This window comes from Sylvia atricapilla, chromosome 1 (assembly GCF_009819655.1).
Source record: "Sylvia atricapilla isolate bSylAtr1 chromosome 1, bSylAtr1.pri, whole genome shotgun sequence".
Taxonomy (NCBI): Eukaryota; Metazoa; Chordata; class Aves; order Passeriformes; family Sylviidae; genus Sylvia; species Sylvia atricapilla.
In genome coordinates, this window is record NC_089140.1 from 102,173,825 (window position 1) to 102,191,087 (window position 17,263).

At 37.3% G+C, this 17,263-nt stretch overlaps 1 protein-coding gene across 1 annotated transcript in view; it reads right to left on the minus strand.

Moving 5' to 3' along the window:
- Positions 1 to 663: 663 nt before the first annotated feature.
- LRRC30 (leucine rich repeat containing 30) overlaps positions 664 to 17,263 on the minus strand; it is an 86,902-nt gene continuing 70,302 nt past the window's right edge. Inside the window, exon 2 of the transcript XR_010744701.1 lies at positions 664 to 676. The gene's annotated coding sequence lies outside the window, so the exon portion shown is untranslated. The remainder of the gene's footprint in view (positions 677 to 17,263) is intronic.

Sequence of the window (17,263 nt, forward strand, 5' to 3'; positions counted from 1 at the left end):
TGGATCTATTTTTTCTTTTATTATCTTGGGTACTGTTGCAGTACATCACTTTTTGATAGTGGGGGTGGGGGAATATCTTGCTGTCTACTGCCACCATGCAAATAATACCTTGTACATGTAAATGTACAATACATTTCATCTCTCCAAGTGTGTATAATTTATAATAGGACTAAACTTGCTAAACAGTGAGGTCATGATGTGCTCTGGCCTCGTAGTCCCTCAGCAGCAAACCGTGGTGCAATATAATGCCCTTTCTGTCTATACAAACTTTCTTTATTTTGATTAGAAAAGTGAACAGAACCCAGCGAATATTTATGACTGGGACTCACATGACAGTACATGTCCTCATGAGACTAGCAGTTTAGACATAACCAGAAACACCAGTTTCCTTCTTTTTGTCCAAAAGGCTGCTTCCTGTAAGGTTATATTAACTTCCTTTAAGGCTGTTAGATTTAAGGTTATTTCAGCTTTGCATTTTCATTAGCTTTCTTTTCCTCCTTACCATGTCTTCTCTTTTTTCTCCCTCTTCACTTCTTGTAGCTCTGATTCTTTAAGAAAAAGGTTTCTAATAGCATCCCACCATTTCCTAAATGAGTTCAAGTCCATCTGGCTTAGAACCCAAGTGCCAGAAGGCCACACTGACATGCTGACATTTTTAACACTCCTTGAGATTCATCTCCTCTGTACCTCTTCTGAACACACATGCAAGGCGGGAGTTTAAAAGGTCACCTAAGGCTAGTGAGATAGTCACATTCTGTTAGTATACAGTGTGTATGTTACTACCCATTTCACAGCAAGTTGGTCGTGCTTTGGATCTAAGGGAAAACCACAGAGAAGCCAACTATTGTCCTGAACACTGAGACGTCTGAAATTCTGGTGGTTTTCTACATTTCTGTTGAGATTAGTCTGTATGCTTGCTATATTCTTACATACAGTGTAGTCATAACATCTGACTCGATGCACACCCCTTTTTATTTATATTTGGGAAAAATAAGTATATCACTGCAGGTGGGGGAGAATCCAGTTTAACCAAGAAAGACACAGGTTGAGTTATTTCAGCTGTTGGAAAACTAATTAGCAGGTGTCCTTCTTTTTCTGCTGCTGAGAGGAAAATCTATAAGACAATGCTCAAATGGCATACAATATGGCATTTAGATAGCTGCATTCAATAAGCTTGCACCCAAAGAACTTTCATGGACCTTATGGCTATTGGTTTGCTCTTTTACTTTTTAAAAAATATAACATGAAGAGAAGACAAGCAAAAGGGACACAGAATGTTAACTTGCCCTCAGAGCCAAGTCTAATTTTTGGATTTAAACACAACCTCTCAAGGGACTTCAAAGAAAGCTGTATACAGTCATCTAGAGAAACAACTAAAGTGAGCCAGAAAAAAAGGGAATTCTCACATTTGCAGTTCCTGTTTTTATCAGTATTTCATCTCTAGACATTTTGTGGAGAAAGAACTGGAACTCAAATTATCTGCAGGTTAAGAAGGTACCCTAACCACTTGCTATCAAATGATCCTTTTATTTTTTTCTTTCTCTTTTTTACAAACAATTTTACCATGGAGATTTAGAGATTTTTCTTTTATTTTATAAAACCTGGAAGTAGACATTTTAACAATTCATTCGTTTTCCTCAAAAAACAATATTTCTTCCATTTTAATAAAAGCTGTTTTGGTGTTTGATTCTTCCCACTAGCTTCTTTATTTGTAAAACCAGGCTACACTGTTTGGCTACACTGTTGTATTTTAAAGATCATAAACACTTACTGTTCTTCAAGAAGGGGAATAGAAAATTATTCTTTTTACTTCAGTCAATAAGATAATGTTCAAAATGACTCACACATTTCAAATTCAGATTTATAGGAGTTTATATTTGTTTTGTAACAAGTAGAAAACAAGCCTTAATAGACCCAGAAAATGTGAGTTCAGCTGTGTTACTAAATCTTATTTTGAGGTGAGGGAATATGGTAAAAATGTTATTCAGTAAAGAAATAAATGCCTTTTGTAGAAACAAGATGTAGGCTGTCTTGTCCTCCAAAATATACAGCCAGTACTTAATCAAATTTCGAAGACATACAGAAGCAAGCATATTCAGTGACCTGTGTTACCACCATTCTGTGGTAAGCAAACATGAAGAAGGAAATCATAGGCTGCTAAGAGCCTGCGAGAGCCTGCTTGGAAGTTGGTGTCACTAATGTGTTTCAGAGGAGAACTAAGGCAGCATCTGCATTCCCAGATATGGTAAAATAATTTTAAAGCTGTTTGGGTTTTACTTGGCTATTAAAACCATGCCATGTCTTGAATGGAGTGCAACACTGGAGAAATATTTTTTTTTTAGCTAACTATTTTTAGTACAGAGGATGGAGTTACATCCTTCTTTGTTCTCCTTATAAAATCTTGGGATTACTGTAGCTGCTTCAGCCAGCTACTGGCTTAGCTGGCTTCTGCTCCAGCCATCATAGGAGTGCAAGTAAGGCTGCTGTCAGTCAAGAAGGCAGTGAAATGGTTAGTTTGAGCCTCGGTGTTATTAAGCAGTAACAAGTAAATAATTTCCCTTTGAATGATTAAGACTTAGCACTCACTGTGACACATTTTCTCAAAAATTACAGGATTGTTACAAGGAAGGAGATAAATGTAGGGCTATGTCTGCTAAGAAGTTACTCAGAAGTTTAGATGTTTTGCATTCCCAAGTTCTGCAAATGTTCTTTACAATATCAATAAAAAAAGGCAAGCTTTGATATGCTTTTTATGTCAATGTAACTACAAATTGTAGAATAATATTTTTAGTTACATATACATGCTTCTGGTGAGTTATGGGTGCCAGCTATCTGCACAATAGGTGGACCATTTTGGCAGCTGAATGTGAGTTAACTGGACTGCTACATGTGTCTTTGCTGAGTCAGTTCTGAAGCATGCCAAATTCCAGTACCAGGTACCCAAAAAAATATTCTAATTTTTTAATCTTTTAATAATTATGAAAAAATCATCCTCTCGATGTATTGGCAGTCTGCTTTAAAAAATGGAAATGGTGAAGTTAAAAGTTATTTAGTCATGACTGAAAAGTAAAAGTTAAAAAAAAATTGCACAGAGAAATCGCTCTGCAAAATTGATGTAACTGTGCATATTTAAAATTGTACACAAATTTTACATAGTAAATCATTTACATGTTGTTTCATTTGCTGCATCCAGCTTCTTACTCAAGTCTCCCCTTGTTCCCAGATAAGCTTTCAGGAATAATAAATACCCCCTTAAGGGAATATGTTTTAAAGCAAATAACAACTGCCAAATAATTTATCACATGTAACCACTGGTCTCCTTCCTTAATTACGAGCATTTCATTCTAGTGCTTATTTAAGAGAAGTTAAGCTTAATGTCAGTTCTCTGTATATTCTTTTTATTTTTTTTCTGGAGAGCTTCTTTTCATCATGTATTCAGAGTTTGAACCAGACTATCCGTTTTTTTGTGAACAAAAGCATTTCAATGGGACTTTGCCAATGGGACCCTGTGGCAGAGAGAATCCTATTTTATTCTTGGCATGAGACATACAAGAGAAGTCCTTATTTGATTCAGGTTCAATAAACAATAGTTGGTACTTATTTGCATGGGGTAAGCTCTATGCTTAACTTTTGGCTAGTTGAAATTTTGCCTTCTGTTCAATATTTATTTCTTTAATTTATTTAGTGCAGCGATATTTGGATGGTGTTTTTCTGGGAACTGAAAGAGAATGAATAGTCTGACTCCTTGTGGTTTCACTGAACTTTTTTCAAGGTCATAACAGTTTATTAGACACAACTGTTTCTAAGGTCCAAGTTACCAAGAATTTATTCCAATTTTAAAATGGCTTGGCTTTAAAGAAAAAAGAGAGAGGGAAAAACCCATGCATTTTCATCTAGTTTATTTCACTAAGATACTGAATGAGAAAAGATAATATTCGGTACCCATCAAACAAATACAATTTCTCTGATGTAACAGATTTGTGTAAGCAAATGTATTCTAGCTTTTGGTGTGTATGAGGAAGGAAGTTTTAAATAGATTATTTCAAACATTGTAATCAGTCTTGATTGCACAAATTTATTCTCTTAAAGTCACATTGTCCTCTGGAGTCGTGGAGCAAAAAATGAACAGGAGTGATCCTGACTATTAGTACTGCTGATGTGTTTAGCTCACTTTGTCAGCTCTTAAACCAGTAGATGATACTGAAAGCTGGACTCTGCAGTGGTCTGAGCAGAGATCATGGCTTTAGTTAGATACGGTTCCCAGGGCAGATTCAGACAGGATCTGTAGCATCTAGGGAACATGCTGACTGTCACCTCATCTAGGTGAGAAGTGGAAAGGACAACATTTCTGTTTCTGCCTAGGCTACTTGAGTCTTGCCATGATGCAAGTGTGACAGTACCAATATTCAGAAAGACAGTGATTGACCTCAGCCACTACACACTCGCACATGGCCACGCAACAAGGACTGCATCACCAAGAGATACCCGTAAATGCTTGAGGCCTCTTCCCCTTGCCCTGGTGCCACTAATGCCTTGTTCACTGATCTAAATGTCTGGTCTAACTTGTGGAATTAAACTTGAGTTCCCTTTGGGGTTGCAAAAAGGCTCCTGGCTCCCTGTGGGCTGTTACATGGAGACCTGGGCTCACCAGCTGCCTGTAGATGTAGGTGTACACCCCATCAGGTGATTTGTACCTAATGAGCAGTATAAATGCCAGCACAAATTTTCACAAGGGCAGCGACTAAACTGACAAGATCACATTATTTTCATAATTTAGGAGGACTAGACAGAAAACTTTTTTTAAAACACAGAAATGGCAATGTAGCGCTCAGTCGAGTGGCTTGCCCATGGAATAGTAATACACAAAATGCTGCCTAGTCTCTACAGTGGAGCTGTAGTGGAGAAGTGCACCTCTTAATTTGTCCCCTGAAGCAGCAGGATCTATAATCAGATAGTGAAATGTTTTTCTGAATAAAAACTACTTCATTTCATTCAAAATATTTTATAAGATAAAGCTATTTGAAAACTGGTTACACCATAATGAGCGTGCTTTATGTTCAAAGGAGAGGGAGCAGGGCTGCATTTCAATCAGCACTGAAGTTAGATTAGTGGATTTTTTTATCTGAATGTAGATATTTCTAAAAATAAAGGAGTAGTTCTGTTATTCTTTTAAGGAAACCATCTTAGCAACATTTTTTATATATAAATATGGGAAAAGGCACTGGATGTGCCAAGGAATATATTAGAATTGAAGCAGTAATATGTTTTTGTTTCTACAGATATATGAATTAATTTTCTTTTCATTTGTTTGTATCTCATACTATACCTTTCCTTAAATAGCTTGAGGATTTGTCTGAAGTGGTTGCTACAAATTTTCTCATCTCTTTTCACCAACAAATTCTATAGCAAATACAGGATTATGCAGCAATAATGAGTAAAAAAATATCACTGGCTGGGCTCAAAGATAATTGAAATAAGTCCAGTATCTGTCTTTTCTTTATCACAATTTACATACTGCTGATACTAATTTCAGAAAAGAGATCATTAAAATACAAGTAAAAGATTGAAAAATATGTAAGAAATTAGATTAAAGTCACTAAAATATTTCACAGAATTGCAAGAAAAAGATGAATTGTGTTTTGCTTTATTTTCCTAGACTGTAGGGGAGATATTATCCACAAAATCATAAGAAATAGAGCCAATATAACCTAGATTTATTCCTAAGAGAAGGCTATGTTAGGAAATTACAAGATAATCAAATCTTCACTATAAACAAACAGAAACATTCTAGGCACAGTTTTGTAAAGAACCAAGGGGCAATATTGACAGCAAAAGGTTTTACTGGGGAAATGACTGCAAATCTCCAGAGGACTAGAAGAATTCAGTGCTAACTGCTGCAAACAGTGGAGGTTTTCCTTAGAGAAAAAAACACCAGTGAGAAATTATGATTAGCTGTTTCCTAATGTAAGTTTGAAAAAATTAATGCAGAAAGCAAAAGGAGGTAGTGTGGTAGTAGAAGGTTTCTTGAATGACTTATTTTCCAATTTTAAAACACTGACAAAAATTAGTAGAAAATTCATATTCAGTATTGCTTATCTCTGGTGTTTATTGCTTAGTTTTATAGCTACTTCCTCTACTTACACAAATAGAGCAATTTATACCTTTCTGGCGTCTATAGATTTAAGTTCTCTCATTCCCAAATATTCACTCTTCAGAGATGGAAAATCAGCAGGCATCGTGGGCAGTCTCAGAACAGTATCAGGTACAATTGCATGGACTGTGATTTGAAGTAGGACCCAGGCCTTGGGGTGTGAACAGAGCTTGTTTGCGTCCTGTCTAAAAAAAAAATAAAATCAAACCAAACAGCTAAGCTAACAAGCCCTACAGATAGCTAATAAACCCTGCAGATAACTAATAAATCCTGCAGATAGCTAACAGGCATCACAACTGTTGCCCATTGATGGCAGAAGGAGTCTGCATCTGGCAATCCTGACTGTTTGCTCTGCGACTTGATGTGCACGCTGCTCTCTGGAACTTCAGTGCCCCAGCAAAGCTGTAGGAAAAATGCTGCCTCTCCCAGTGACCAGGACTGCAGCTCAGATTCCTGCTTCTGATGGTGGAGTCTGTTCCCAGAATCTGCAGCAGAGGAGAGAGTGTTTGTAGTCAATGACCCTGCTATTAATTGATCCAAGTGCTAGTTTGCTGACCTTCAGGCATACAGTCATCTTGTCCATGAAGCCTCACTTTCACCCTGCACTAACTGTGGGATTCCTGGAGGCAAGATTTTGAGGGAAATTCCTGTGAGTTGATGTTTATCGACATTTGCTGTGAAATATCACACAGACTGTGTTTGATAGACACATTTTTATAGATCTTGAACTAAAATGAAATAGCACACTTAAAAATGCAGGGCTCTGCCTGTTGTTCTATCCTGGTAAGCAGAGTTATATGTATTAAATATGTTTTGGGGGTTGTAGGCCCAATTTGCCACCCGCAATCCTGCCATCTTAACTGGTATCCAATTTTGTGTGCAGACAGTTCATGGGAGCTGTGTGGAAGAAGTCTGTGTGGAGCTGTGCGGAACAGTATTTAATCTTAAAAAAAGTGCAAAATATTTGCTAATGTAATGCCAGTGGTACCTAAACTAATGTAAATGTTTGCAATGAAGGGTGACACTATAGGCCTTATGTGTATGATACACTATCACCACGTTTTAAAAGATGAGTGACTTTTCAAGCTGAGGCAAATTTCTACCCACTAAAAGAAAAAAAAAATCGTAGAATTGTTGACTAGTATGAGTTGGAAGGAACCTTTAAAGGTTATCTAGTCCAGCTCCCCTGCCGTGGAGAGGGGCATCTTCATCTAAATCAAGTTGCTCAGAACCCCATCTAACCTGATCTTGAATGTTTCCAGGGATGGGACATTACCATCTCTCTGGGCAACTGTTCCAGTGTTTTACACTCTCATTGTTAAAAACAGGTTGAGTGGAAAAAAAGGAAAAGAAAAAAAAAAAGGAAAAAAAAAAGGAAAGGAAAAAAAAAATCCAAGTACTTGATTTTTAAATGCAAATAATTTTATTACTTCCCTAATCAAATTAATCAAAGCAAAGTAAGTCAATGATTAAATTTGCAAGATGGTCAATTGATCAGTACACTTTTAATACACTACATTTAATAACCACGTCTTTCAAAGCATGGTGAAATTTCCTGATTTCAGTACATCAGCACTCCTAAAACACTATAATGTCATAGAAGTCTTTTCTACATTCCTTTCTTCTGAATTTATAGAAACTATCTCAAGTCTTTATCTGTCCAAAAATCTCTACAATCAAGTTGAATTTTATTTGTTGAATATATGCTACACTTTTCATATCAGTTTAAGAACCTTAATTTTCCTACTAATCAGCACAGAATGGTGTAAAGAGGTGTTCTTACCATCTACTCCATGCAGTACAGGGCATGTTGAGTAGAGCAGTCAAGCCTTTCTATATTAGAGATATCACCAGACAGTGATTCAGGTCACCTGCAGCTAAAAATATACAGTGTGGATCTCTTGCTGGAGGTCTTAGAAATATTCAGACTTAAGTTGTAAATTAGTTTTCTTCCAAAGGGCCTTTTCCATCACCAGCAATTGGTTCACAGTTCAGAAAGGAATTGTCTTTATGCCCTCAAGCACAGGTAACAGCACTGAAAAGTGACAGAACACATATGGATGACTAAAGCAAATCCTCTTGGCTGTTGCAGCTGCTCTTGTGTACATGTATGCCTGGAAATACTTGCTGTTCTGTCAAACTTGAATCCTTTGTCTCAATCATGTTAACAAATCAAATGTCATTTGAATGGCATGAATATTACTTCAAATGCCTCATTTCTTTTTAAAGGCATAATTTTTAATATTAAATTTCTTTTCATCTCATTCTGTTGTGTTTCTGGTTTGGCCATGCCTGCAAGATCCTCCTGAAACAGATAAGATGTAATTTCATATGCTTTATAAATTGATTATGAGATCAGAACACAACCTAAAGCCACTGGCAAAAATCTAATGAACCTCCATGAGCAGCCATCAGTTTTTAAATATTATGTAAGCTGGTATTAAAAGTCATTGATCTCAGTTGAGATGCCTCTGGGTCGCTGCTTTTGTGAAAATGCTAAAGCCTTTGTAATCTCAGCCATTTGCTTTCCACCTCCCTGATGTTTCTTAGCTATTTTATTTTGTTTTACTTCATTACTTGTCCTGAATTTGAAAAGATCATGACACAATAATCCATCATGTCTAAAGTTAACTACAGGTTTGTGAAAATCCAAATATGTTAAGTCTGCTGGCTCTGTCTATACCAACAGTTATTTCATTAAATACTATGATTTGTCTGAGATGATTTACCTCTCACAAATCCACAATGACTCATGCTTATTAAATTGTTCTCTTCCAAACTGAGTGAATATTTAAGATAGCCAAAAATAGCATCTCAAAACTTCTGCTACCATTGGATCAGGCTTTGACACACTTAAACTGTCTGCTAAGTATCTTCCTTCACTAAATTCCAGTGGGGATTTCTTTTTCAAAGTAAGTTATTATTAAGCCTGCAAAAAGGTGGCAGAATCTTTTTCATGGATGTTTTTCCTAAGATTTACTATGGTGTTAATCACTGCAATTTCTGAAATGGATCCATTTATGATCTAAGTTACTTTTCTTTATTCTAAGCTGGTGAGACACTTTTAAGTGCTTATTCATGATATTTGAAAGGTCTAGCTATCTAAGATGTATTATTTTCTGTTCACAAAGACAAGGCATTAGAGATACATTTCTACTTATCTATGGAGGAGAGAGAAAAACTTGAAAGCACTGGGAAGATTTACTGAAAGAAACTGATGAACACTTTGAAGAGTATTTATTTTACCATGTCCCTCGATGAGTACAAAATGTACCTGTTTTTAAAACTACATTTATTTTAGCGTGACTACCCTAAGCTGTCTTTTTTTTTTTTTTTTTTTTAACGGCTGATTCTTAGTTGATTTTTATTTTTAAATTATTTTACTTGCCATAAACTTTTTACATGTGTTTCATATGCTGTCCAAGTTAGGGAAAGGTTAGCAATGCATGTGAAATCAGTGCAGGACTTTTATAAGTGTTGTTCTCAGCCTTGGTTCCCAGGAAGAACCAAGATAGGATATGGGCCTTGTACTTCCCAGGGCTTGGAGCTCTGGAAATTGTTTTGTTTTTCTGCTTAGGGAAAGGCCCTGGAAAACTACTGGGAAAACTAGCTACTAATACAACAGGTGACAGAGGTACAAATATACATGTGAAGAATACAGAAAACAGGAAAAAAGGCAAACCTCAAATGGCATCAGTTTTATGTAAGCTGTACAAGAACAAGGAGGCAGAACTGGAGTGGAAAGTGAGACAGCATCTGCTAGTCTCCAAGACAATGAAAATTAGTATCTTATGAATGAAAGAAGTAATGTTCGAAGAATGAATCCAAGAAGGAAGAGAACAAAAATAAAGAGCAGAAAGGTGAGGTACCACAGTACTAATGAAATCTTAGTGATTTGAATTAATTTTTGTTTGCTCCAACGTGCTGCGCTGTTCTAATGATGAAGTTGCCAAAAATCTGGAATTGTTTCCAAAAGCCTGGGAAGTGTCTCTCATTTGTGCACTGAAATGTAAAAGAGCCAATCTCTGGCACATGTAGAGACCAGAGACTTCCACGTGCAGTGAGTTTCTCATATTTATGAACGTATCTTCTAAAGAACAATATTTGCTCCATTAATTTCCATGTCAACACCACTCAGTAGTTCATTGAATTTGACTAGGAAAGCCAACAGCAAGCAGCTCCTGCCTTTTGCTTCCTCTTCCCCCAACATTCTCAGGTCATTTTTTCTCTTGCAACTCATTACTATAGAAACAATCTTTCCTAAAGTATTTCAGTTTCAAGGAGCAATGCTATATTAAAGCCATTCTGCTTATAGAACATTTTGTTTCTTATTGAAAATGTCTTAGGTGAAATACACCATGACAATAAATGTTACCAAGAAACAAATTCCCCCAACACAAATGAAGTGAGCATTTACTGCTATAGTGGTGCTATCACAGTTTCCACTGAAGGTCATGTAAACTTTCATATTGCTCATTTCATGTTTCATCTAGTTCAACACCTACCTATGTGTGTTCATATTTGATATACTGTAGAAATAGAGGCCTGGGAAGATTCATGTCTTATGATTGCTTTCGTGGAGTTATTGAGTACCACCTTCAACAAAGCTCGCTGCTTTAGCTAAGAGATCCCACAGAGCCTAATTTTTAGGAAAGCTTCTTAGAAACAGAAATCCAGTTTGCACCCTGATTTTATCCATGGTTAAGTTTCTTCCTCTTAGGCAAGTTCAGTCCTTTAGTTTAAGAACCTTTCTTTTTTCTTTGGTATCTATCCTTACAATAAAAGCACAGGCAACAACAAGGTCCATAACTTGGCTAAAATGTGCATGCCACACCTTCTATGCTTTCTTCGTAAGAGATCTCCTTTCACTGTGTGGCTTCAATTTTTTTCTGTGTTCCTTGTTTGGTTTCTTATAGTTCACCCTGGTGCCTCAAAATTCCTCCCTCCCTTCAGCTCATCTCCACATCCCCTACCTCTTCATCCTTCTGTCTCACCACCACTTTCAAAAGCTACCTGTGCATCCACTTTCTTCACCACCTGCCATTACGATATTAGGCTTTGAGCAGCAGCTGGCAGCCTTTTCCTCAGCTTAATTAAAGATCACCCTAATCTTCACAGGAAATATCTGTATTTGGGACCTCAGTACTCTAGCTGCACTTGGAACAGTGAAAGAAATTCTTGATAAGATTCAGTGCATTAATACTGCTGATGCTAAGACTCCATAAGTGGATGCCAAAATCCATACAAAACAACACTCCACAGAAATTATATTTTTCGTGTATTAAAACTAGTTAAAAGTAAAACGCACAGAACAAGAAAAATAAAACAACCTATTGCATATGCTTTGCTATGTGAAACTAGGTCTTAAAGTAATTATTGTGATTTTGTTTTCATGAGCTAAACTTAGTTTTGCACCAGTGGCTTACAAAAGCATATGCCAAGTAAGATGTTCTTAGAATTAAGGAGGGAGGAAAGAAGTCTTTGGTTTGGGAGGAGAACATCTATTCTCTCTCAAAAATATCTTAGAAATAAAAGATTCACCATCTTCTGTTTAAAATCACTTTCCAGCTGGATCAGTTTGAAGTGTCACACATTCCAAATGAGTTTCATATATTTGGACAGTGGTGGTTTAGTGTCATGAATCCTTCTGAATCATCTCTTCCAGCAGTACATCCAGAACCATCTTCCCCAGCAGGCTGAGAGCAGCCCAGTCTGGGTTTGGGTTGTCCCAGCATAGATATGTGCACATGCTGCACTGGTGAGAACTGTACAGCAAAAGGAAATTCTGCAGGGAATGTGAATGGCATAGTAAAATCCTGTCCAGCACTGAGTATCACAAACAGCAAATTAAGAGATGCTTACAGATAAAATATCTGTGAAGCAAAGAGGGGAAATTGTAGTAATCACACATTGTGTTTGAATAGTACTTTGTATTGTGAAAAAGCTTAGCATAATATGGTATATAACTACATTGCAGCAGGCCTTTCATTTGGAAAGTGGGAGGGAAAGAGTTTATCCTCTCCCCCAATCCATCCCTCATTTGAGTTTCTCTTTGTAAAGTCATTTCAACAGCAAGCAAAAGCTCACAGTGCAGTAAGCATGAGTATAATCAGCTTTCAATGCCCCCACTTCCACTGGATTTTAAATAGCAGATTCCACTGAGCACAGCAGAGTTTGATCAGAGTGCTTTGCTGAAATGGGGGCTCTGCTGTTAGTGTTCAAAGAAAGGCACAGTTCTTCAGGTATACACATCACCTACAAGACTGAGACATTCCACTGGGCTTGTCAGTCCTTGCAAGGAGGGGTCTTCCACAGGGATGGGAAAACTCAGGACAGTGCTGCGTACCCTTGAGAGACTGATTACCTGTGTGCAAGAGGGAGCTGCACAGAGTAACTTTCACTGAAGTAGCAGCAGCTGTTGCCACCCAGCACTCCTGACACAGAACTGGAGAAGACAACCCAGGAAGTCTGCCTCCACAGATGCAAAGTTTCACATACTTTGATCTTTTCACATAGATTTTATAAAATAAGAGGTATTAAAAGAAAAAGGCAACAATTGGAAGCTCCAGAAATAGTTTATATAAAAAAATTCTTATTTTGTGTTACGTGAGCAAAGCTTGTGCTAGATTTCAGTTGCCAAAGAGCATATGAGCTGCCTGTTAAATGTCCAACATTCTCATCTGGAAAAACTTTTAGATTTTATTCCTTTATTTGGCTTGAAAAAGAGCTTTTTTCTTTTGTTAAATCTTCAACTGAGGTCTGGACCACAGGAAAAGTAAAAGGCAACATGCTGGCTAGAGACCATCATTTTACATTTTAGAAGAAGAATTTGGAGTGAAAACAGATTAAAGCTATGGGGGCCATGGTCAGGTGGCAGTCAAAAAATCTCCAGGAGACAGAAGGGACAGAGTCCAATATATTTGAATCCTGGCTCAGAAGAAATCAATGATCAGCTGAAACTGGGGATGATGCAAGGAAAAATAAAGAAGCTAACATTCCTTGAGTTATTGCTTCAGCACTTTGTATAGCAAATAACGGAAAAATACCGTCAAGAGGAGATTTTCATAATTCTGGCATCAAGAATTTCTGGGTGTTGCCCTTAACCACTGTCACTCTGGTGATATTTCTAGATAGAACAGAAGCTGCAGAGGCACAGGAAGCAAAAGGTGACCCAGAACAAACACGTCTCCCAGGAAGACATGGAGAACCTGGAGAGAGCAGACTAAAGAGTTGTATAGAAATCTAGTCCATGCTCAGCACAAAGTGGGAATTGGAGAAATAATTGGGGAGTAAAGAGACTGACATACACTGGACAAAGTAACCAGTCAGGACAGGGGAAGAATTCAATATGAAGAAGGCCATGTAAAATAGATGTTAGTAGTGGTCATTGTTTTTGTGAAAGCTAATGAGTCAATTAGCATACAGCAACTCCAAACTTGCTGCCTCTGAAGCATCCTATGCCCTTGTTTAGAAAAGTCGCAGAGGTCACAAATTGCAAAGGAACCTTTTTAGCTTCACTACACAATCTAAAAGAGGTACAGTCATTGCAGGAAACCAGTCCCTTGACTCATAATGGTACCAAAACATGGCTTTACCATGTTAATTATACTGCTATTATAGGTGTTTGTATTGCTGTTGTTAGTAGCTGTGCCATTTCAGTCAAATCCTGTTTTCTTTGTCATCCAGGAATGGTCAGTGGAAGTAGGATATCCTCCTCATGCCCTCAGGCACAGTCTTGCTTTCCTCACTAAACATAGTTTTCAGCAGCAGTTTATATAACCATGAAAAACAAAACTGAGCCCTTACATGGCTTCTGTAGTCCTAAAAACACCATGCAATGGATATGACCCAAGGAAATTATCTGTAACTTTGGCTTTTTACTGCAGTATTGCAGACTCACGTTAAGCTACTGGAAAAAAACAACCCAGCCAATAACAAGAGTATAGGTGGACTTTCTGTCACTAAACTATAACCACATACAAAATTAACTTTGGAGTGTTATAAACAAGCCAGCTGAGCTTATATAGTGACTGAGGTGGTGGTGAGAGAGAGAAGACGCTGTTCTTCTACTGTTTCTATTCTGTTTGTTCTGCAAAACTTGATTGCCAGGAAAGGGCACACACAAGAGTTTTAATTTCGTCAGCTAGTTTGTACCATTAAACAGAATTATTTAAAATTAAACAAAATGTCTAACCTCACCTCCAATTCTTCAGGTTCCCATTGACACATCGTATTGCTGATTTATTTTAAAAATGCTGAATCTTCAGGTATAATATGAAGATCTTATATAAGTGTACCAGGATGATGAGGAGCAGGGAGTAAGAAGGCTGAAGGAAGTTAGGTTTGAACATTAATTTTTCCAAAAAATCATCACTATTTTGAAAAAATTAAACTGTTTTCCACATGTGCTATTGTTAAAGCCTCTGTGTGTCACACCGGATGATGTCTTGCACTGCTGCACTGGGCCCTTGAAAGGAAATGGAGTTGTTCAGCCAGTCCCTTCTTTTTCGAATTCTATTGTTCTGTCAAGGTTAAAGTTTTTTTTCCTTAAGGATCCCAGCTGTAAACAAGCAGCCTTTAACACAAATAGTCTCAAAAAACCTTGTGCTTTATCATTCAACAGAAATTAAACACCTGTTAGTCTTTTAGATTGGTGCCATAATGCACACTTCAGTTTAACATCACTTAGCATTGAATTTAAAGGACATTTCCTTCATTAAAAAGCTTTCTCACTATAGGAGAAAAAAAAAACAAATTAAGTCTCTCTAGAGACATTTTGCTTTTAAATGGTACTCAGAACTGCCTTTGCAATCCGACTTCTCCTCCCATACAAACTGCCCCAACAAGTGCTCCCAAACCTTCTTTACATGGCTCTGCTTATCTGGATTTTCTCCCAAAAGAGGAGCTAAATAATATTTGTAGAAACACTGTTTGCTAGCAGAAGTAAATTTCAAAATGCATATTCACAAATATGTAATCATTGGCTAAAAATTTTGGAAGTACAAAAATCAATATTGACTACAGCCTGTTTAGCAATACATTTTTTTAGTCTGTGCTGACCCATAGCAACAAAGGAGCTTAACATATTTATAACACTCATACATTTTTAATTAGAAATAAAGGAATTTGTATTATGGTGCATCTGTATTTAATAGTTACAAAATGGTAAATAAAAGTTACTTTTTTTCCCTCCAATGGCATTTTCCTTGGGAAATGGAAACTGCTTTGCAAACATAAAACTAATGCAGAGAATTTCTCTCTCCCTTCTTTTCTGCCATCACAGATAGAATCCTCTCAGAAAAACCTCATTCAGTAGCACTACATTCTAAAGATCATTGATTGTTAAACTGTGTAACATTATTTTTCTGTGATCTTTTTGCACTGAACCCTGCAAAGACACAGATTGTTACTGCTAGCATTATTGCAACATCTCACATTGTTTCCAGTTGCTCATAAATTCTCTATAGCATCATATCCTTTTCCTATGGGTTTACATTAGCACTGTAAAAGCCCGGAATACGGATTACTATTTTGAACTTAAATTTATTCTTTTTCCATGAATATTTCCCAAATAGTGTTTTTCCTGAATGGCTTCTTCCATTACCTGAAGTGCATGTGAGATGAACAGTGGCTCAACCTATCCTGAGTTGCCCTGGTACAAAGTGGTGCATTCCCCTTTTGTCACACTTCTGCCACGCTCTTGTCATGAACAAGAATTTGATGTTGACCTGGGTCCTCAGAGAACACTGAAGTAAAGGAGCCAAAGTCAAAGTTTTAGGGAATTCTCATTGTTGACCATTCCAGTGCTGATGGAACAGAATGCAGCAGCCATGAATATAATGTGAACATCTGCCTGATGGCTGAGAGCTTTATCTCGCAGCTTGGGAACTCAGATGGATGGTGCTTGGAGCTCCACCTCCTTTTCCCTCACAGCCCAGGTTAAATATTGACTGGCCTGAGCTCTCGGCTGTTTGTTATGTGAGAGCCAAGGTCATTATACATGCAACAGCTCACAGGACCCAAAATGTGCTAAGAACTTTACAGAGATGTAGGGCAATCCAGGCCTCAATCCCAAGAAGCTGATATATCAGTGTCAATTTTAGATACAGCAGCCATTCCCTGTCCCTCCTGCCCTCCCATTCCGGTTTCCCTGGGCTGTGCCACCTATCTAGTCACTTGGAAATCAGAACAAGTATTTAGTTTTAAGGAAACAAAAATTTGCCTCAGCACCTGAGTTCTGAAAACAACCAAATCCCTTGCAAAAGAAATGGGGATTACTAGCAGACCGTGGGTTCAGTTCCCTCTGATGGTGAGTAGAAAACCCATTCAGCCATTTCAAGTACTAAACAGGTATCAGGAATCATCCCTGCCTGGATATAGCAATGGCTAAAAGTTCCTACACATTTTGGCAAAGGAGTTGGGGGAATGGCTGCCTCCTCCATCACATATATATATATATATATATAATTAAAATTACCTATTTTCAAAGAAGAAATATTGCAATAATACAAATATTATTTTTCAAAGCAGCTTGCTATAGACTAGTTCCGGCTTGTCTGTGAGACACTGGCAGAACCATAGCATTTTCAGAAAACAGGTTTTTGCTTCTCGGATGTTCTGCCTCTTTTAGTCCATTCAATGGAAATGACAGTTCAGGGTGAACCAGTGAAAAGTTATTTAGTCTAGATCAAAGGTTAAATTTTCAGCTCCCCTCTCTAATAATAAATAAAGTTTTGAAAACATGTTTTGGAAATGATATTTTGGGAAATGAATTTCAAGGTGGCCTTTTAGGGTAGTCAGAATTACAAGAGCCAATGTGACACACATTGTGTAGGAGAGGAAAAGAAAGAGCTCGTGTATAAGGGATTTAAGTAAGCTTATAAAAACTGCTCATGTACCATTGCATTTTTTTCTCCAGCTGAATTCCTGCTCAGTTGCAGTTTACCAGTTAGGTTCTCCTCAAATTAAATCTACAGTTTTCTGTGCAGGGGAAGGGAAAAAATAATAAATCAAAACTAATGAGATATCCTTTATACCTATTGACGTCTTTATTTTTTCTTCCTGCGTCACTGCTAGATTTGAAAGGCAAAAACAAGGAGTGAAACTGAATGT